This window comes from Nycticebus coucang, chromosome 10 (genome assembly GCF_027406575.1).
Source record: "Nycticebus coucang isolate mNycCou1 chromosome 10, mNycCou1.pri, whole genome shotgun sequence".
In the NCBI taxonomy this organism is placed as follows: Eukaryota; Metazoa; Chordata; class Mammalia; order Primates; family Lorisidae; genus Nycticebus; species Nycticebus coucang.
Window position 1 is genome coordinate 76638583 of NC_069789.1, and position 22566 is coordinate 76661148.

The window sequence follows — 22566 nt, forward strand, 5'->3', positions numbered from 1 at the left end:
CCTGCCAGGAAGAATGAAAACTCCACCCCTCTTCCTATAAGCCCCATCAGGAGCTCTCTGAAGCTAGCCAGGGGAAAGCCATAAGGGAAAGGACCTGGTGTTCTGACCCATCTATCTATCCACCTGCTGCCTTCCCCAGAATCCCACCTCTCAGTCCATCCACGGCATCCTGGTGAGCTGCTACATTCTAATTTTGTCAGGAGATTGTGGAAGACTAAAGAAGTCTTTGAGACTCCCGTGTGAATTTCTACTGATATAATTTCAGATATTTGGAGAAAAATATTTAAGGCAGAAAACCCTCTTGAGAGAGGCTTCAAAGTTCCCAGCGTTTTCATCCCCCACTGACTCTCACAAACGTGAGAGCCAAAGTGACCTGGTAGCTGGGGCTCTTCCCATGACTTAGCACCTTGAGTGGAGACCTCTGCTTCAGACTAGCTGAGGAACATTCTGCCTGTACTTTTGTCTGATGGACTGCCATAACAAAATACCACATTTCCTTCTCTTTTTTTTTTTTTTTTGAGACAGAGTCTCACTCTGCCACCTTTGGTAAAGTGCCATGGTGTCACAGCTCACAGCAACTTCAAACTCTTGGGCTCAAGGGATCCTCTTGCCTAACCCTCCTGAGTAGCTGGAACTACAGGCATCCCCCACACACACACACACAACATCCGGCTAATTTTTAGAGACAGGGTCTCTCTCTTGCTCAGGCTGGTCTGAAACTCCTGACCTCAGATAATCTATCCATCTCTACATCCCGGAATGCTGGGATTACAGGCATGAGCCACTGCACCCAGCCCTAAAATACCACATTTCCAACATTTAAAGTATGAAAGGAATGCTCCAAAAAGGAGAATGCTGTTAGAGATATGCTGGGTTAGCTCAAGAAGCATGGCCATGAATGAGGAAAGAAGTATCTTGACCATGAAGCTGGCATAACCCAAAGGAAGCTGAAGAGTCTCCCGCATTATAAAACACCATGTGGTGCAGGATGGGGATGGCCACTCAGTGGGTACATTAAGGACTTTGAAGAGCAGACTGTGAGTGAGACAGGCATAACCCTTCCTTTGGCATAACCCAAAGGAAGCTGAAGAGTCTCCCGCATTATAAAACACCATGTGGTGCAGGATGGGGATGGCCACTCAGTGGGTACATTAAGGACTTTGAAGAGCAGACTGTGAGTGAGACAGGCTGGGATTACCCATACTTGAAAACTCAACAGAATGAGGAATCCCAGAACCAGCACGGGGATATAGCATTACTTTAGGGGTGTTTCTTATCTAGGGCAGCCAGGCCCTTCTTTTTACCTCTGGTTTACTTTTTTTAGAAAGAATCTCACTTTGTCACCCTTGGTAAAGTTCCCTGACGTCATAGCCCACAGCAACCTCTAACTCTTTGGCTCAAGAGATTCTCTTGTCTCAGCCTCCTGAGTAGCTGGGACTACAGACACCCGCCACAACACCTGGCTACTTTTAGAGACAAGGTCTTGCTCTGGCTCAGGCTGATCTCAAACCTATGAGCTGGGCCAATCCACCGCCTCGGCCTTTTAAGTAACAACAACAATTAACTGTACAGCCTATAGAACTCTCACTGTATAGCAGGGATTGGGTTAATTGCTTTGTAACCTTTGGCCCTCATACCATCTTTATTGTATTTAGGCAAAAACTGAAGCACACAGAAGTTAGATTAATTACCTAAGGTCATACACCTACTAAGAGGAGGAGCTGGTATTTGACGAGAGAACCCTAACTACAGAGTATTCAGAGTACTTCTCTTCATCAATCTATCTTCGAGAGCAACATGATTTGGCTAGAACAATGTAGTGAGAAAAACAAGTTTGAGCCTCATGAAGTCTAGAGTTCAAATCCTAGCCCTATGGGCAAGGAGAACCTAATCTTTCTGCACTCTGTTGCCTCCTGTTCAAACATGCAGGTAATTTACAAAAAGTTTAATCAAGGTAACTTACAAACAATATCCTTTTTAAAATCACAATTGATTGCTTATTAACATTGCATTTTCATTATCCGTCAGCATCTCCATCTCTTAGGAAGGCTCTATGAATAATTTAAGACTCAGGCTTAATTTATTATACATGCTCGCAGCAACTATTTTCAGGGCGATCCTTGTTAAAGTTCTCAGAGGCCTGGAGGCACAGGTGGTTCCATTAAAAATGTATTTGTCAGATCTCTTGAGGGAATGTTTTTTAAGTGTTGGAGTGGCCACATTTATAGCTAATTGGCAATAGATTACATGCTACTCCATTTTCCACACTTGAAGAAACATTGCTTTTCTTTGAGAATTAGTTGTGTGTCAATACTTTCCATTTCCTCATTTTGGAATACTAATTAAAGCATATGGCATAAGACAACGTGACTGATTCAGCTTTCCCCCGAGAAATGGGTGGAGGAACAATTACAGAGGAGAATTGGGACTGGGAAACAGAAGAGTGAGGCAAGTATGCTTCTGAATAGGGCCTGAGAATGTTAAGGTAGTTGGGTGTAGTAGGGAAGCCAGGATCTCTCCTCTGCTTTACCCATATGCTCTGAACGGAATAGTGAGGAAGCTGGGGCACACTTGTCTCTGCTTGTGACCTCCAGTATGAGCCCCCAGTGCACCCTCAGTTAGCTGTCAGCCCCCTGCCTAGAATGGAACTAAACCCCAAACAGCCTAGTTTTCTTCTGAATCTAACGCCATACTCTATATGGCTTTTGTTTCATTAACATGTAGCTTGAATTCATAGTCTTCTATTATAATATCTAAATTGGGCCCCCTCATAAGTGCTTTCTACGTATTGAGTCAATACAGTTATCCATTGTGTACAGATGTGAAAAACATGAACACAACCAAGGGTAGGTCAGTTTCAATGGTCTGGGAGGCATTGGTTCTACTTGAATTAATGTAGATTAATGTATTTTTTAGAATGTACCTCTGATTAAAGGTCTTCCTAACTTGGTGGTATTGTGCCATGAAAACTATTAGGGGGTCTACTCAGCCTTGGGAAAAATCTCTCTTTCCTTGGGTGAAAAACTGAGGGAAGATTTACACTACTAGGCAATGTGGTTTTCACTCTACTTGCCAGACAGATGGACCAGACTCAGGGTTGGTTCTAGAATTTTCTATCAAAATGTCTGTGGGTTTTTTTTTCCTCAAAACATATTAATTTACGTCTATTTAGTTAATATGAACAAAGGCCCAGGATTAAGGACAAAAAATTAGGTGATCTATTTGTGAATATTCCCGGGGGGGTGGGGGGGGCGGGAATCATGTATATTTTTACTTAGGCTATATTTAATGCAGAGTATTAAAGGTATTGAGAGCAACAATGCTGATTTCACCTATCATTATTTCTCCAGTAGCTAGCATAGGGCCAACAACACAGTAAAAGACTAAAAAATATCTGTTAAAAAGGAAAAGAACAGGTGCTTACAAATGACCAGACTCCAGCACCCTGGTTCATCTTAGTATGACATATTTAATTAGAAAATAAATGTATTCCTTTTCTTCAAAGCATCAACTCTGCATAAAATATACCTGCTGTGAGGTCAGTCTTCTCTCATGGGAGAGAAGCAGTTAGCTTTGAAACAGACTTTCGGATGCAGATCAGAAGAAAGAACACTATCCTTGAGAATGGGCAATTTACCCTTGCAAATTCCTTGATACTGAATTTTATTAGCATTTTAAGAATAAGACCCAGGAATTTCAGTAGCAGTAACCCACGTAATAGAATGGAGAATGAAAATCCAAAGGTAATAATAACACCTGACATTACCTAAGCACTTATTCATATGTTTAGTACTTATGGGCCTAAAGTCAATCCTTAAGTGTGTTGTCTCCTCACAGCATCTTGTGAGACCGGTTCAATTTTAGTCCAATGTTATATTAGAGGGAATTGGAGCTCAAAGAGATGAAGTGTGACAGCGCACGGTGGCTCACGGCCGTCATCCTAGCAAGGTGGGAGGATTGCTTGAGGCCAGGAGTTCAAAAGCAGCCTGAGTAAGACTGAGACCCCTGTCTCTACAAAAAATAGAAAAATTAGCCAGGTGTGGTGGCATACAACTGTAGTCACAGCTACTTGGGAAGCTGAAGCAGGAGGATTGCTGGAGCTCAGGAGTCAGAGGTTGCAGTGAGGTATAATGATGCCACTGCACCCAAGCCCAAGTGAGCAAGCAAGGCTTTGTTTAAAAAAAAAAAAATAAGGTTAAGTGACTTGTCAAATGTTGCATGGCTTCCTGGTGGTGATGGCAGAATTTGAACCAAGGTCTGTCTAACTCTGGTGCTCAGCTACTTCACCACTGTCCTTTACCATCTTGTGCTTTTCCATCTTCTGAAATCTATAAAGGCTTTGGTAAAGTTCATTTCTGGACATGGTACTTTAATGAAATAAGGTCTTCTGAGATTGCAAAGGAAAAATTCTTTTAAAAATAAAAACAGTGGTGGCTGGGCACAGTGGCTCACACCTGATTATCTTAGAACTCTGGAGGCCGAGTTGGGTGGATCACCTGAGCTTAAGAGTTGGAGATCAGCCTAAGCAAGAGTGAGAACCAGTCTCTAAAAGTGGCCAGGTATTATGGTGAGCACCTGCAGTCCCAGCTACTTGGGCGACTGAGGCAAGAGGATCACTTGAGCCCAAGAGTTTGAAGTTGCTGTGAGCTGTGACACCATGGCACTCTACCAAGGATAACAAAGGGAGACTCTGTTTCAAAAAAAAAAAAAATAGAAACAGTGGTGAAGATCTTGAGGCAGCTGACAGCACACACGCACTGAGGTGTGCTCACCCTTACAGTCCTGCTTTCAAGCTCTTCAACAAGAGCTTGAAAAGCTCTTCAACAAGCCTCCAATTAAAATAGGCTGGACTCCTTAAAATTCCAACTACAAGTTTTTATATTCCCACTTCTGATCCCTTCCAGAAGCTGTTTCCCCCTTGGAAATGTCCTATGGTAAGTTAAACATGGCCACAAGTTCTTTAAAGCTCCTCCCATCGAAAGGTGGAGTCTGTTTCCCCACCGTTGGATCTAGGCTAACTTTGTGACTTGCTTGGAGCCTTAGGATGTGGCAGAAGTGACACCACATGACTTCCAAGTCTCGGCCTCCTTACCCCTTATAGCTTCCACTTTCACTTTCTTTGTTTTTAGCTGGCCGGGGCAGGTTCGAACTCCCCACCCTCAGTGCATGGAGAAAGAGGCCCCACTATCCAGCCGTTTCAGGATCCAGGCCCCAGACTGGGATTGAGGACATTCACCAGCAGCGGACCCCCAACAACACAAACAGATGCAGAGCAGAGAGGAGCCATCCCAGTTGAGCTCTGCCCAAATGGTCATGCCAAAGACTGATGACAAATAAATGGCTGTTGTTTTAAGCTCTTCAGTTAGGGGGTGGTTTGTAGATCAATAACATGCCATTTTATTCCTTTCTTTCTAATAGTACCACCTACTTGTAAACTGAGCTCCAAAGTTACTCCTCCTGACAGAAAATTTGCCTGCAAAGCCAAATTTGCCTGCAAAAGCCTTGCTTGGGCCTAAGTAGAAAGCTTTGTCTAATGTGATTCTAAGGACACCAGGACCCCATGGTTTCCTTAAATACCTTCCCCATCCACTGGCTGATGCCTGGAATCTCAGCATTAAAGTTTAATTACTTACATAAGAACATAAATGCCTATTAAATTTTAAGAGTCCCTGGAAGAGAGAGCAAGTTTGTGCTTTTGATTTTGCTCTTGTTATAAAAGCATACAGAAATGAAAAGTGACACCAACATAAAGTTACTTTCCCAAAGAGAAAAAAAAAAGTTTAATGATTAAATATAAGTCTTTAGAGAGCTAGATGAAATAGTTATGTATCTAATTTCAATTTTTTTTTTTTTTTTTTTGTAGTTTTTGGCTGAGGCTGGGTTTGAACCCACCACCTCTGGCATATGGGGCTGGCGCCTTACTCCTTTGATTAAATGTACATATTTAAAATCACATTATACAAAATGACAAATCAATTTAGAAGTATTTCTTTTTTGCCACTCCTCCATTTCTGACGTCAAAGCCGTCATCTGTGTCTGTAGTACCAAGCGTCCTCTGTCTCACTGGGGAAGTTTTTGTGATCATCTAACAGTTTTGCAGACATCATCTTCTTTTCCATCTGATTCGTATATGTTTTAACATGATGCTGCATTGGAATTTGCATCCCAAACCACAAGTACCATGCACAGAACACTAAGTTTTTGTTCTACTCACCCTACGAATGCGTGTTCATGATCTCTTATAGTAGCCCTTTTATGAAAGGGCTTCCGAAAGCTGTTTTACGATGACTTCAATAGCTTCTCTGCTCCTTGCTTTTTAAGCAGATGACCGTAACTACCTAAAAGTTTGTGATTTATTGAGGTCAATTCAGGCTAATGTGCCTTCCCCAAATAGTACTTTGTGTTTCAAACAAAGTCAGAGGGCATTCCATAATGCGAAGGATGTTAAAAGGACTCAAATGTAAAGCAACTCCCTCTTTCTGAGAGATATTTTTGGGTAGAAACCAAATGTCCTTTTCTGACTTATATACATATATTAATACATATTCATTCTACACAATTCTACATAATTGCCCCCTGAAGTAAACAAGTTAGCAGCCTTGCAAAAAAAGGAGCATGTGTGTGTGTGTGTGTGTGTGTGTGTATCAATTCTAGATACTTCAGACAATACCAAAAAATTGAGAGATGAAAATAAAAGTTATTGGCCAGGTGCAGTGGCTCGTGCTTGTAACCCCAGGACTCTGGGAGGCCAAGGCAGGTGAATTGCCTGAGCTCAGGAATTCAAAACCACCCTGAGCAAGAGTGAGACCTCATGTGTCCTAAAAATAGAAAAATCAGCCAGGTGATGTGGGCACCTATAGTCCCAGCTACGTGGGAGGCTGAAGCAAGATGATCACTTGAGCCCAAGCGTTTGAGGTTGCCATGAGCTATGATGCCACAGCACTCTACCCAGGGTGACAGAGTAAGACTCTGTCTCCAAAAAATAAAGGAGAATAAAGGAATAAAATAAACAATTTTATTAATAACAATTTGAGATCATAATTTCAACAGTTGAGTTGAAATTGTGAGCATCTCACAACATGTCACTCAGTGTTTTCTGCTTACTACTATAACATAAGCATTTCCCTTGTTAGACATTCTTTATATAAAGATACACCTTCATTCACTCATCCTCCCTCCTACGGCTGTGCCCTGAGGTGTGTGAAAGCAGCAAGATTTTAAGCAGCCTTTGCTCCTTAGCGTGAAAAGTTTTAGATTTTTTTCTTTTTCCTTTATTAAGCATGTTCCCAAGTAGATTATACAAAAAGTGAATACAGTGAAGTCCCTGCCCTCAAAAGAGAAGAGCTGTAAACAATTAATTGCAGAACATATGATAAGAGTTGGAATAAAGGAACAGTCATGCACAACAATGTTGAATTACATGTACAACAGTGGTCACATGAAAAGATGACACCGTATTTCTATTGTACCTTTTCTAAGTGTAGGGACATGAACACTTACCATGGTGTTACAGTTGCCTTTGGTATTCAACATAGCGACATGCTATACAGGCTTGTAGCCTAGTAGGCTATGCCATAGAGCCCCTGTGTGTAGTAAACTGTACCATTTAGTTTTGTGTAAGGATACTCATTAGAGTGACATTCCCTAGAGATGCCTTTCTCGGGACGCTTCCCTGTCATCACGTGAACCACGACCACAATACACAAAATGCTGTGGTAGCAGAAGAGAAAGAAGGTTGTCCATGCAAGGAAATTTCCTGAAGGTGTCAACATTCGAGACTGTGGGGACTTTCTGTCTGTTTGTTAATTGCTTGCTTTTAGGATATTAAGACTTAATTTTGAAAATATTTGCAAAATCAGAAGAAATTTTTAAGCCTATTTCTCTGTCTCGATTCCCAGAACAGACATCCCTGCTGTGTGGAACCCGGCCTAACCACACCTTTGTTATGCAACAACTGAAGGTTTCCTGAACTAGGGACTTTACGCTGAAACCAGATTTGGATAGGGAGGAATAAAAGCACGAGGGCACCCGGGCCTGCAGGGTGGCACAAAGAAGACGCCAGGACAAGTTCAAGCATGAAAGGCTAAAACAAGTCTGGCTTCTTCCTTGTCTTGCTGGGACCAGCCCTGCCACTCCCACGCTCATCCCTACCTCCCCGCTTTGCATTTTCCTGTCCACAGGAAAAGTTCTTTAAAACAGGCACATTTCATCCCCCTCTGAAAAGTTCCTGGAGTTTAGCAACACAGCAATAATGGAACTGTATTGAGCTATGGCCTGGGTTTGAGGCCCACCTCTGCTACTGACTACGGGCTCTCTGTGGCCCCGGGTTATGCCCACCCTCCTCTGTACTCTCCTTGCTGCCCAAGCACCCTTACAATCCCTCTGTCTCAGTCTGTAGACACAGATGGTCCCTTCTGGCTACACTGACCTTGCAGATTCTTCACTGCAGGTCTGTTTTCTGCTTTTGCCTTTGTCCAGGTTCTCTTTAAAAAGCAACTTGAAGATGATCAATTCAATTCTGAATGAATATGTAACAGAATTTGTCTTGAGTTATTCACTTTCTGCCAATTAGTCTCAAGGACTCTATGATCTTTTACCAAACACAAATATCCCTATAGAAATTACTTCCAGACATCGGACAGGAAGAACTGAAAGAGAAAGTATCTGGGAAAGTAGGATTAAAAGAACATTGAGGGAGGTGCCTGTGGCTCAAAGGGGTAGGGCGCTGGCCCCATATGCCGGAGGTGGCGGGTTCAAACCCAGCCCTGGCCAAAAACTGCAAAAAAATTTTAAAAAGAACATTAAAAACACTGGTGCAATTTATTTATTTTATTTTTATTATTATTATCTTTTTTTTTTTTTTGAGACAGAGTCTCACTATGTCGCCCTCGGTAGAGTGCCATGGTGTCACAGCTCACAGCAACCTCAAACTCTTGGGCTTAAGAGATTCTCTTGCCTCAGCCTCCCAAGTAGTTGGGACTACAGGTGCCCACTACAACACCTGGCTGTTTTTTGTTGCAGTTGTCATTGTTTTAGCTGCCCCAGACTAGGTTTGAACTCACCAGCCTCAGTGTATGTGGCTGGCACCATAACCACTGTGCTGCAGGCACTGAGCCTATTTATTTATTTTTTTCAGGATTTAGGATTTGACCATATCTTTTTTTTTCTTTCTTTTTTTAAATTTCAGGTTAATATAAGAGTATAAACAACCAGATCACAACATCTGTATTTGTTAGGTAGAGTCCTTCTTACAGCTATACCCTGTACCCAAAAGGTGTGCCATACACCCCCACACTGTGCCCATTCACCATTACACTGGTGCAATTTAAAACAGAGGCTTCACTTTTCTGCTCAAGGCACAGCCTTCTGGTTGCATTTAGCATCCAAGCCTTGTACTTTGAGTTCCTCCAACAGCATCAGGAAAGCTTTATGTATATCTCCACATGCTTTTCAGAAATGACTTGAGCTTAGCTACGTATCAAAATGATCCACCAGGTTCCAGTTTTAGAAACAGCCAGGGAAGTGACGTCTGCTGGTTTGTGAGGTTAGCAAGACATGTCTGGTGCTGAAACAAAGACCCAATCTGTGGGAAGCAGCCCCCAAAGGTTTTGGAACCCTCTTATATCCACATGAAAATGTTTGGTCTGGAAAACAAATAATTGAATCTATCTGAAAGTCATTTACTGACATTTCCAGTCTCCTAACTCAGAGGGACCCATTCAGAAAAGGTACTTCCTACTACATAACATAATGTTACCCCGGAGAAAAAAATCTAAATGTCATGCAATTCAGATAATTCATTTAGCCATTTCTTGCCTTCTTTCACCACATAATGAAGAAAAGTATGAGATTAGCATTTTAATAGTAACATCTACATTGAGCACGTACTACCCCGAGGATTATACTGGGGGCTTTTCAGCATTAGCTCATTTAATCCTAATAACCCTACTAAGTATTACTGTTATTCCCATTTTTAGAAGAGGAAACCAAAGTTTAGCTATCTAGCTAGTGATGTTGTCAAGTTTAGTTACACAGCCAAGGTCAGAGGGAGAAGGCAAGCAACGAACGCACCAGGGAAATGCCAAAGCTCAACCTCTGAGTCACTGCACTAGAAGAAACCGGTAGCATGAAAAGCTTTGAATACATTTGAATTGGGAAGATGTTTATTTCAGTTTGACCTTGAAAAGAATGAATTAGAAACTTCCTGGTAACACCCAGGACCTCCTAAATGCAGAATATCTTTTTACTTCATCACTACATCTCTCTTGTGTGGGAGACCAGAAATAACCTTTCAGGCCCCAAGGGCAAGTATGTACTATAACAGTGATCAAAGATCCCTGAAAGCTGACAAAATGAGGAAAGCAACAGTCAAACATTGGCTGAACTACATAAGAGTGATACTCATGAGTCCTTTTGTATTCTACTTACATTTATTGTGCAACCTGGTATCAGATTGCACAGATTTTGTGTACTTATCATGGATGGTTTTGTTTCATAGCACCAAGCTCTTCCCACAGACCTCTCATACCACATTTGAGATGGTTCGAGAGAAGGTCTTGCCTCGTCCTTAGACAATACCTCCACCTGGTCACACATAAATATCCAGTGTTTTTAATAGTTGCAACTACAATGGCAACTACTAAAAACAGCTAGTGTCTACTCATAACTAAACCCATTTCGCCATCAGAATGGCCAAGCCCTTCTCAATGAGGAAGCTCATTAACTGAAAGCTGTATTTTGTGCAATTTGGACAGATTGAACAGGGAGAATCAAAGGCTATTATTCCAGGTCTTGCAACTGGTCTCATGTAATTTAGAGATAATAACAGAGACCTTTGAGAAGTGTATAGGAACAAATTAAAGTGCTTTGGGAAACTCAAATGCCCAAGACTTGCTTTATTAAAGGAGAGGTGAAAGTAGGTCATAAGGTCTCAGCTTAGAAGGAAGGTTGGACCAGAGAGCAGGTGGGCTGAGCACCTGAGCCTGTTAGGAAAGAGGCTGCTTCATGGGGCTAGAGAGCAGACAAACAGGGAACCCTCCCAAGAGCCTGTACTGGCATCTACACAAAGTTATCATGTTTATTTAGAAGAGTATTTATTGTGTTCATTTGAAATTTATTACAGAAGAAGAATATTGTCAACAGACCAACTTCTAATGGCCAACTAACTGGCAAAGGAGCCAAGATCTCTGCATTCACTTCTCACAGGCCTCACTGACTCATCGTCTGCTCCTGGGAAAGCTAGTTAATTTCTGTCACTTGAATGCTGTCTGTCAATAAAACGTGGGAAGGACTGTTGCCTCAGCCTGCATCTTAGGAATATAAGAACCACACAAGAAGGCCAAGGCCCATCAGGAGAACCACCACCCAAATGCCTCTGGATTTCACCGAGTCTGTGACGAGAAACTGCTCTGTTACCACAACTGCCCGTGGAGGAGGGAAAAGGAGCAGGTTGTAAAACAGCACGCGAAAATTCAGAAGTGACCAAAGCAGTAACAGTGAACAAGAATACTAATGGGCCTAAGGTCTCAAAGGAATTCTAGAGAAATGATGAAAAATAAAAGACAAAGCACATGTAAGACACTGATGGGAGCATAGTGCAATATCCAAATGATAAAGAAGGAATTATCCCACTTTCTAGTATATGAGGAAGGTATCGTATCATGGAGAAGTTGCAGAGAACCGCCACCTTTAACTCCATGGTTGTTAAATGGAGTTTGGCAATCCAAAGACATAAATAAAAATAACAGTTGATTAAAACTAGGAAGGATTATGATCTATGTACAAAAGACTTCATAAAAAAATAAAATATAAAAATAAATGAATAAAATAAAACTGGGAAGGAAGGTTTAAAGGGGGGGAGGGTGAAGCAGTATCCTGAACCCCATAAATGTATCAATGTACGAAGTTATGATTTAATAAAAATAATTTTTTAAAAAGGTGGGGGAGGGCAGGGAGGATTAAAGTAAAAGATAATGTTAAGGGAATCTTAGAAGCTTATTTCGAAATTAAAATAAATGCAGGATTAAATGAGGAACAGAACGTAGAAGTCATGGACATGCAAGATGTCTCTCTGGCATCTTTCTCTCTTTACTAACTTTGGTTAATCATTCCTTCCTCTTAAATACATGATTTCAAGTTATCGCCTATTTCACCATTTCAGAATCTTCTGACCTTTAAAAATTGCCTTACAAAGTCCTGAAGCCAGTAGCTTCAGTATTATTTGTAGTAGTATTTATTTATTTAGATGTGGAGTCTCACTCCATCACCCAGACTGGAGTTTTGTGGCACCCTCGTAGCTCACTGTAGCCTCAAGCTCCTGGGTCAAGGGATCCTCCCACCTCAGCCTGGTTGTTTTAATGGTAAATGTAAGTGAGATAACTGAAGGGCGGTGGTTCATGAGGAGATGAAAAGAATGATAGCTCAAGAACAAAAACGTGTCTGTGCTTAGCCTGTGCTGTCCAGGGAGAGACTGTGGGACTCATCCCTCTCTGGCCTTTTAACATCATTGCCTTGGGAGTTTGCTTTGAAGGGAATCAATGAAATGGAGTCCCTGGATACACCATAGGGGAAAAAAAAATAAAGTAACCTTGTATCTCTCAGCACCGTATCATAACTATCCTTGTGCATTTTATCACGGAGCCTTCCAGGTTTCATCACGTAGCCACGCCTAGCCAGGCCCACTACAGATTCCAAATGGGTCGGTAATTTCTCCCATTCCTGAGCTGTTTTCCTCAATTGTGATTTAGGAGAAACAAACAGATCAGATCTTTTTAAATGACACCCTAAGCAAATGAAGAAAGCAGTTTAATTAGCCAATGAGCTATACATCTCTCAACTAATTTCTGATATGCATACAGACACCATCTTACTATTGACCACCAATCTCTCTGGCCCCAGATGGCTAAGTCAGCATCTCACATCTCTGTCTGCAGGGTCTTTATCTTTTCCCTAATTGTGGGCATTTTTCACATGTATAGTCACGTAAAACACACACTAACATTGGCCCATCCATGGATGTCCTCCAGATAACCTTTGAGTTTACTTAGTGGCCAGTTATTAAATTATAAGGTTCTCCTATCCTAACTGAAAACGTTTTAAACTGTTCCTACTATCCTCTTTTTCTCAATGGGGATCTGTAGAATACACGGAAAAAACTACCAGGGAACAAGTTCAAAACACAGATGCCGAGGGCCTAGCTTCAAAGCTGCAGATTCAGAAGTTATCAGGAACCTGTATTTTAAACATAGTTAGCAGCACGTGGTGAGTCCCATAAATCTGTATTTTTAACACGTTTCCCACAAAGAGTGAAAAAAATGGACCGGGGAAATGCAACCTGGTGTAATTGTTATAGGTACAAAGTGCCAGAGCTTAAGTATCAATGGAAGACGGAGAGGTCAACAAGAATTTGTTCTGACTTTGCCACCTAGGATGTGTTGCTTTCTCCCCTGCCAAATTTCAGGTTTCAATATTGTGATTGCATTTTTCAGTTTCCCTATTTGGGCTTCAGATTTCCACATAATTCCTCAGTCTGAAAACAAAAACAAAAAAGGACAATTTAATTATGTGCTCCCTGACAGGTTAATCTTCTGATCCTGAGAATTGCATTTGCTTCTTTTCAGCCTCCCCTATTAAGTACACCCCTAGGAAGTGACTTCATTCAATTTGCAACACACCCCACCCTTCCAAAGGAAGGCTTCCATGGGCCAGTGACTGAAAGCCTACACTGCTTTGCATACTGCTACCGGAGCCCCATACTAAAAGATAGGCATCTGCCAGCGCCTCTTACCCTTCCAGTTCCTAAACCACAAAGCACAATCTACATCTCTTAGCCATCTGTTTGCAAGCAGGAAAAGCCTTTGCCACAGGATTTACTACGGTTGGTAACGTCACTGTAAACTGTCCCGATCTTTTGCTTCTCTCCTTACAAAGAGTCTCACCACCTCCACTGGGTGGGCAGGAAGGGGAATAATGCCCAGATTACTCCATCTTCTATTCTTTCTCTACCTGCAGAGCTCATCTTAACAAAGGTTCTTCAAAGTCATACTTTCCCAGTCTTATTTTTTTCTTTCTTTTTTTAATTAATATTAAATCATAGCTGTGTACATTAATGCGATCATGGGGCACCATACACTCGTTTTATAAACTGTTTGACACATTTTCATCACACTGGTTAACATTGCCTTCCTGGCATTTTCTTAGTTATTGTATTAAGACAATTATATTCTACATTTACTAAGTTTCACATGCACCCTTGTAAGAGGCACCGCAGGTGTAATCCCACCAATCACCCTCCCTCTGCCCACCCTCCACCCTCCCTCCCCCTCTTCCCCCTATTCTTAGGTTATAACTGGGTTATAGCTTTCATGTGAAAGCCATAAATTAGTTTCATAGTAGGGCTGAGTACATTGGATACTTTTTCTTCCATTCTTGAGATACTTTGCTAAGAAGAATATGTTCCAGCTCCATCCATGTAAACATGAAAGAGGTAAAGTCTCCATCTTTCTTTAAGGCTGCATAATATTCCATGGTGTACATATACCACAATTTATTAATCCATTCGTGGATCGATGGGCACTTGGGCTTTTTCCATGACTTAGCAATTATGAATTGGGCTGCAATAAACATTCTGGTGCAAATATCTTTGTTATAATGTGATTTTTGGTCTTCTGGGTATATGCCTAGTAGAGGAATTATAGGATTGAATGGCAGATCTGTTTTTAGATCTCTAAGTGTTCTCCAAACATCTTTCCAAAAGGAATGTATTAATTTGCATTCCCACCAGCAGTGTAGAAGTGTTCCCTTTTCTCCACATACATGCTAACATCTCTGGTCTTGGGATTTTGTAATATGGGCTAATCTTACTGGAGTTAGATGATGTCTCAAGGTAGTTTTGATTTGCATTTTTCTGATGATTAAAGACGATGAGCAATTTTTCATATGTCTGTAGGCCGTGCACCTGTCTTCTTCAGAGAAGTTTCTCTTCAAGTCCCTTGCCCAGCCTGTGATGGGATCACTTGTTCTTTTCTTGCTTATACTTTTGAGTTCTCTGTGGATTCTGGTTATTAAATCTTTGTCAGAGACATAACCTGCAAATATTTCCTCCCATTCTGAGGGCTGTCTGCTTGCTTTACTTACTGTGTTCTTGGCTGTGAAGAAGCTTTTTAGTTTGATCAGTTCCCAGTAGTGTATTTTTGAAGCTGCTTCAATTGCCCAGGGGGTCCTCCTCATAAAATACTCGCCGAGACGGATTTCTTCAAGGGTTTTCCCTGCACTCTTTTCCAGTATTTTTATAGTTTCATGCCTTAAGTTTAAATCTTTAATCCAGTGAGAGTCTATCTTAGTTAATAGTGAAAGGTGTGGGTCCAGTTTCAGTCTTCTACAGGTTGCCAGCCAGTTCACCCAGCACCATTTGTTAAATAGGGAATCTTTTCCCCACTGGATGTTTTTAATTGGCTTGTCAAAGATCAAATAACGGTAAGTAGCTGGGTTCATTTCTTGGTTCTCTATTCTGTTCCAGACATCTACTTCTCTGTTTTTGTGCCAATACCATGCTGTTTTGATCACTATCGATTTGTAGTATAGTCTGACGTCTGGTAGCGTAATTCCTCCTGCCTTGTTTTTATTTCTGAGTAATGTCTTGGCTATTCGAGGTTATTTCTGATTCCATATAAAACAAAGTATTATTTTTTCAAGATCTTTAAAGTATGACAGTGGAGCTTTAATAGGGATTGCATTAAAATTGTATATTGCTTTGGTAGTATAGACATTTTAACAATGTTGATTCTTCCCAGCCATGAGCATGGCATGTTTTTCCATTTGTTAATGTTCTCAGCTATTTATTTTCTTAGAGTTTCATAGTTCTCTTTATAGAGATCTTTCACGTCCTTTCTTAGATAAACTCCCAAATACTTCATCTTCTTTGGCACTACTGTGAATGGAATGGAGTCCTTAACTGTTTTTATCAGCTTGACCATTGTTGGTGTATATATAAAGGCTACCGATTTATGAATGTTGATTTTGTAACCTGAGACGCTGCTGTATTCCTTGATCACTTCTAAAAGTTTTGTAGTAGAATCCCTGGTGTTTTCCAGATATACAATCATATCATCTGCAAAGAGTGAAAGTTTGATCTCTTCTGACCCTATATGGATACCCTTGATTGCCTTTTCTTCCATAATTGCGGTGGCTAAAACTTCCATTACAATGTTAAAGAGCAATGGAGACAATTGTCTGGTTCCTGATCTGAGTGGAAATGATATCAATTTAACTCCATTCAATACGATATTGGCTGTGGGTTTGCTGTAGATGGCCTCTATCAGTTTAAGAAATGTCCCTTCTATACCAATTTTCTGAAGTGTTCTGATCATGAAGGGATGCTGGATATTATCAAAAGCTTTTTCTGCATCAATTGAGAGAATCATATGGTCTTTGTTTTTTAATTTGTTTATGTGCTGAATTACATTTATAGATTTACGTATATTGAACCAGCCTTTAGACCCTGGGATAAAACCAAGTTGGTCATGATTTATAATTTGTTTGATGTGTTGCTGGATTCTGTTATCTTGTTGAATATTTTTGCATCTATATTCATTAGTGATATTGGTCTATAATTTTCTTTCCTTGTTCGGTCTTTCCTGGTTTGGGGATCAGGGTGATGTTTGCTTCATAGAACGTGTTGGGTAGTTTTCCCTCTTTTTCTACATTTTGGAACAGGTTGAGTAAAATAGGTACTAGTTCCTCTATAAAGGTTTGGTAGAATTCTGACATGAAACTGTCTGATCCCAGGCTTTTCTTTTTAGGGAGATTTCATATGGTTGATGCTATTTCAGAACTTGATATGGGCCTTTTCAACATTTCCACTTGATTCTGGCTAAGTCTTGGAAGGTGACATGCTTCCAAGTATTGGTCGATTTCCTTCAGATTTTCATATTTCTGAGAATAAAGTTTCTTGTAATATTCATTAAGGATTTTTTGAATTTCTGAGGAGTCTGTTATTATTCCGTCTTTGTCGTTTCTGATTGACGAAATTAGAGATTTTACTCTTTTTTCCTGGTTAGGTTAGCCAAAGGTTTATCTATTTTATTGACCTTTTCAAAAAACCAACTTTTTGAGTTATTGATCTATTGTATAATTCTTTTGTTTTCAATTTCATTTAATTCTGCTCTAATTTTGGTTATTCCTTTTCTTCTACTGGGTTTGGGGTTGGAATGTTCTTCCTTTTCCAGTTGCTTGAGATGTCCCCTTAAGTTGTTAACTTCCTCTCTTTCCGTTCTCTTGAGGAAGGCTTGCAGTGCTATAAATCTTTCTCCTAGGACTGCCTTTGTGGTATCCCAGGGGTTCTGATATTTTGTATCTTCATTGTCATTTTGTTCCAAAAATTTGGCAATTTCCTTCTTAATCACATCTCTGACCCAGCTATCATTCAGCATAAGGTTATTTAACTTCCATGTTTTTCTATAAGTGTGAAGATTCCTGTTGTTACTGAGTTCAACTTTTATTCCATGGTGGTCTAAGAGGATGCAAGAAATAATTTCTATTACTTTACATTTACTGAGGTTAGGCTTGTGACCTAAGATGTGATCGATTTTGGAGTATGTTTCGTGGTCTGATGAGAAGTATGTGTATTCAGTTTTGTTGGGATGAAATGTTCTGTAGATGTCTGTTAAATCCAAATGTTGGATGTTTAGGTTTAAATCTAAAATTTCTTTGCTCAGCTTCTTATTGGAGGATCTATCCAACACTGCCGAAGGAGTGTTGAAATCTCCAACTATTATGGAGCTGGGGGAAATCAAGTTGCTCATGTCTGTTAGAGTTTCTCTTATAAATTGAGGCACATTCTGGTTGGGTGCATAAATATGAATAATTGAAATCTCATCATATTGAGTATTACCCTTAACAAATATGAAGTGACCGTTCTTATCCTTCCTTACTTTTGTTGGTTTAAAGCCTATTGTGTCTGCAAATAGAATTACAATGCCTGCTTTTTTATGGCTACCATTTTCCTGAAATATGGACGACCATCCTTTCACCCTGAGTCTATATTTATCTTTTAAGGTAAGATGTGACTCTTGTATGCAGCAAATATCTGGCCTAAGTTTTTGTATCCAGTCAGCTAACCTGTGCCTCTTTAGAGGACAGTTTAAGCTGTTTGCATTAATTGAGAGTATTGATAAGTCTGGTAAAATTTTGGGTATCGAGTTTTTCGAAAGTCCAATGGACATTTTTAATCCTTTCACCACTGTGGAAGTTGGAGTTTGATCAAAAGTTTCTAAGTGAGTTTATTTTTGTGGTAGAAGATTGGGCTGGTCATTATGGAGGATAGGTCTGAGAATATCCTGAAGAGCTCGTTTGGTTATGGCAAATTTCTTCAACATATGAATGTCATTAAAGTATTTAATTTCTCCATCATAAATGGAACTCATTTTAGCTGGATACAGGATCCAGGGTTGAAAGTTATTTTGTTTTAGGAGATTAAAAGTCGATGACCATCCTCTTCTGGCTTGAAAAGTTTCAGCAGAGAGATCTGCAGTCATTCTAATATTCTTCCCTTTGTAGGTAATGAATTTCTTACGTCTGGCTTCTTTCTGAATTTTCTCTTTCATATTAACATTAGTGAAGTTAATTATGATATGCCTGGGGGATGTCTTATTGGGGTTGACTCATGCTGGGGTTCTGAAGCTGTCTGCTATCTGAATTTCAGAATCTCTTGGCATGTCTGGAAAATTCTCTTTCATAATTTCATGGAGAAGGGCCTCTGTGCCTTGCGAGGCCACTTCATCATTTTTGGGGATTCCAGTGAGGCGGATATTAGCCTTCTTCGAATTATCCCAGAGCTCTCTGAGAGAATGATCTGTTTTTGCTCTCCATTTCTCTTCCTCTTTGACAGTTTGGGAGCGTTCAAAAGCTTTGTCTTCAATGTCAGAAATCCTTTCTTCTGCTTGCTCCACTCTGTTAGTGAGGGATTCTACTGTATTTTTGAGATTTTTTTTTTTTTTGGCCGGGGCTGGGTTTGAACCTGCCACCTTCGGCATATGGGACCAGCGCTCTACCCCTTTGAGCCACAGGCGCCGCCCTATTTTTGAGATCTTTGAGGGTTGCAAATTCTTGCTTCAGTGCATCAAAATCTTTGGTGGTTTTGTCTTTAAATTCATTAAATTCTTGAGACAACTTTTGAATTTCTCCTCAAATTTCTAATTCTGACTTTTGGATTGCTCTTCGAATTTCTACTTCCAAATTTTCCTCCATTCTATTAATCTTATTTGCAATCCAAATTCTGAATTCGATTTCTGACATCTTGGCCAGCTGTTTATGAATGGGATCTTCAGTTACATCTGCCATATCTTTCCTTGGGGGGGTTGATCTATTCTGGTTATTCATGTTACCAGAGTTTTTCCGCTGATTTGGCCCCATGATTCTTCTACATCGTTTGACTTTTCCCCTGGAACTTTGTTGATGACCCGTACAGTGCTACGGCCTGAGAAACTGGGGACCTATTTGGTGTGGTGGGGCTAAGTGTTTCTGTCTTGTTTTCAGCTGGTCACTGTTCGACCCTAGTGAAACAGTTACTCTGGGTGGAAGTCTCAGCTATGGAGAAATACCAGCAATTAAGTCACCCCGCCCCCCACAGGCAACAATTAGAAAAGGAAAATCAAACCTTCCTACAACCACACACCCAGGGCACCACTTGAATAGTCCTCAGGCAATTGGCTCAGTTCAAAAGGTCCAAATCAATTGTCTCAGTCAGCACCTGTCTCAGGTGGGAGAGTTTCAAATGTCTCTGGGAACTTGATCTCAGGGGTCTGGTGATAACTCAAATATGACTTGCTCCAGTGCTCCGTGAAGTCCGGAGGACACACCCAGCAAATAGAGTAGTCTGGGAAGGTTGATGCCTCCTTCCCCACCTTGCACCTTTTTCACACCCAGTCACTGATAGCCACGCAGGGCTGTGACTCAGTTGCCTCCCGTGAGCAGATACTCCAGGGCTTTGCACCTGCCTCAATCACAAGGACATCTGTATCTGCTCAGCCAGGCCACTGCTCTCTGCCTCTATGCAGCAGGGGGTGGTGAGGCCTGACAACCTCGGGCGCTTGATGGAAGCTGGAGGGTGTTCACTCAGTTCCAGCCCTGCCCCTGATTGATGTTACTGACAGAACAGAACAAATTTGTGGGAATTTGTTTCTGTCTCTGCTAAATTCCTCTGCAGAAGAGAAGCTGTTTTGAGTTCCCAGAACCTGTGCCTCAGGCCCTGTCTTTACTCTTGCAGGTTTGTATTCGTAGCATGGTCAGCTCTAGCCTCTTGGCTTCCTTTGTCTATAGGCTGATGATCCCCTGAGGGCTGGGTGCATCATAGGCTCAGTAAAGCAGTCTTCTGGGTCAGCCCCACCCTGGAAATTTCCCGGCTCTGCGCATGAGTTTTCTAGTCCCTGGGCTCCACCCAGGCCAGTACACCCACAGGCAGACCCTTTACTCACGAGGCCTGTGTTTCAGTCCCAGATCTGTTCTGTGGTAGTTGCCTTCTGATAAGATGCCCAGCCTCCTCTGGTTGCCAGGGAGACAGGTGTTGTGGCTTCGGACTATCTGGGGGTGGGCCGTATTGTTGCCAAAAATGGCTGCTGCTCTGCGCCTCAGGGCCCTGCCACTCCGGTGTGGTTCCCTCTCAGCCGACTGTCATCTCCTCACTCCCGTGCTGCAGAATCAACACCGACCAGATGCAGTCCAGGCCCTGTCCACACCCTTCGAGAAATGACCCAAGAATCTGGACTCCTGGGGACAGGCCTCAGAGTGTGAGTGGAGGGGAGTGCTGGGAGCTCAGAATTGCAGGTCAAAACACCAAACTCATTGAAACCAAATGAGCAAATAAACAGATAAAAAGGCTACCAGACACACAAGCCCACAGATGCACAAACAATCAGAAACACATAGACATACAGACAACAACAACAACAAAAAAAAACTACAATAAAAATGATAATCATAAAATAATTGAGAAAAAATGGTAAAAAACATACAAACAAAACGAACAAACAGACAAAAAACCCTCTAGAAATCTGATGTTAGCACTCTCAGAAACCATAGGAAGGGAAGAAGTGGAAGACAGAGGGGGAAAAAAAAGTGGTGTTCATAAAAAAGTTAAAAAAGAAGAAAGAAAAAATTAAAAATAGAGAAAATAAAAATAAAAAATATATATAAAAAAATAATAATTGACAATAGTTCCTCCAAGAAAATGATGAGAAAAAAAAGACACCAACCACAAAAATATTATTCTTGTATATATGTAGAAATATACATCTATATATATGACATAGGGGTCAACTTTTGCAGGAATATATTTATAATGCAATATACTTTCTGGAAACCAGTTGGCTCTGTGAGTGGTTTCCAGGCTTATACTTGATTCACAGTTTATACTGTTACCACGGTAACCACCTACCTGGCCGATCGCCATTTTGGAGTTTCTGTAAAAGTTTTTTTACCCAATTGTTGTGCAACCTCATCTGCTCTATTGCAGACAGCACTCCTATCCACCCTCCCAACTCAGTGCAGGAGTCCACGCTTCACAAATCTTTCCACTCTGCTCCCGCGTTCTCCGGCAAACTGGCAACTGCAATCAGCTGTGGGGGAGGATACTGGCAGCCACCGGGTCTAGCTGCTGCCGGCTACTGCAGCTGCTGCCGGCTCCCGCGGGTGCTGCCAGGTCTCACTGCCGCCACAGCTGCAGCACATGGAAACCTTATACTCAGTTTTTGTGGCTCTGGAGTTTTGAGTCCAGCCACCTGCCAGTTTGCCGCACAGCCTGAACTGCCAGCCTACACCAATATTCCCCACCAGGAATGGTCTGGTCTATTTAATCACTCCTGTTGTTCTGGGGGAAGGTGCCCGCCATTTCGGACAATTCAAAAAATCTGTTTCCTGGGCGGGATCCCTTCCTTTCAATTTTCTATCAGGTTGCTTAGTACCTTGTGATTCTGAGTGGCTCCCCTTTCAGGTGCCAAACTCTGCTCAGGAATAAATTTTCGTCAGTTGGGTTTTGCCAGGAATTGCAAACTGCTGTCTTCCCTGAAGGAGGGGCCTACGGCCAGCACGGTCAAGCAGGGAAAATCCGTGGTTTTAAATTACACCTCATATACAGCAATCCACCAATTTGCTGCGCGCTTCCAGCTGTCTGTCCACACCAATAATCCACGTGGGGAAAAGGTCCAGACCCCCCCCTTCCTCTCACCTGATGGCTTGGGAGAGGTGGGCTACACGTCCGTCTGGTCCACCATCATGCTCTGCCTCCTTTCCCAGTCTTATTACTCCTTTTTTCCAATATTCAGCACTTTTCTTCAATCTAAGAGAATTCTGTCTCCTAAAATTTGAAGTTATAAGCTCACTTAATATATAAATAAATGTGGCAGAACAAGGTTGTTAACCTGGATTAAGAACATATTTAAGCAAATTCAGATAATACAATTTTTAATTTCTTCAACATTTAGCTATGAAAAATACAGTATAGAAATTAAGGACAAACAAAAGGATGAAAATTATACTGAGTTATTTGCCAGGGCTCTGCGATTTCCTGTTTTA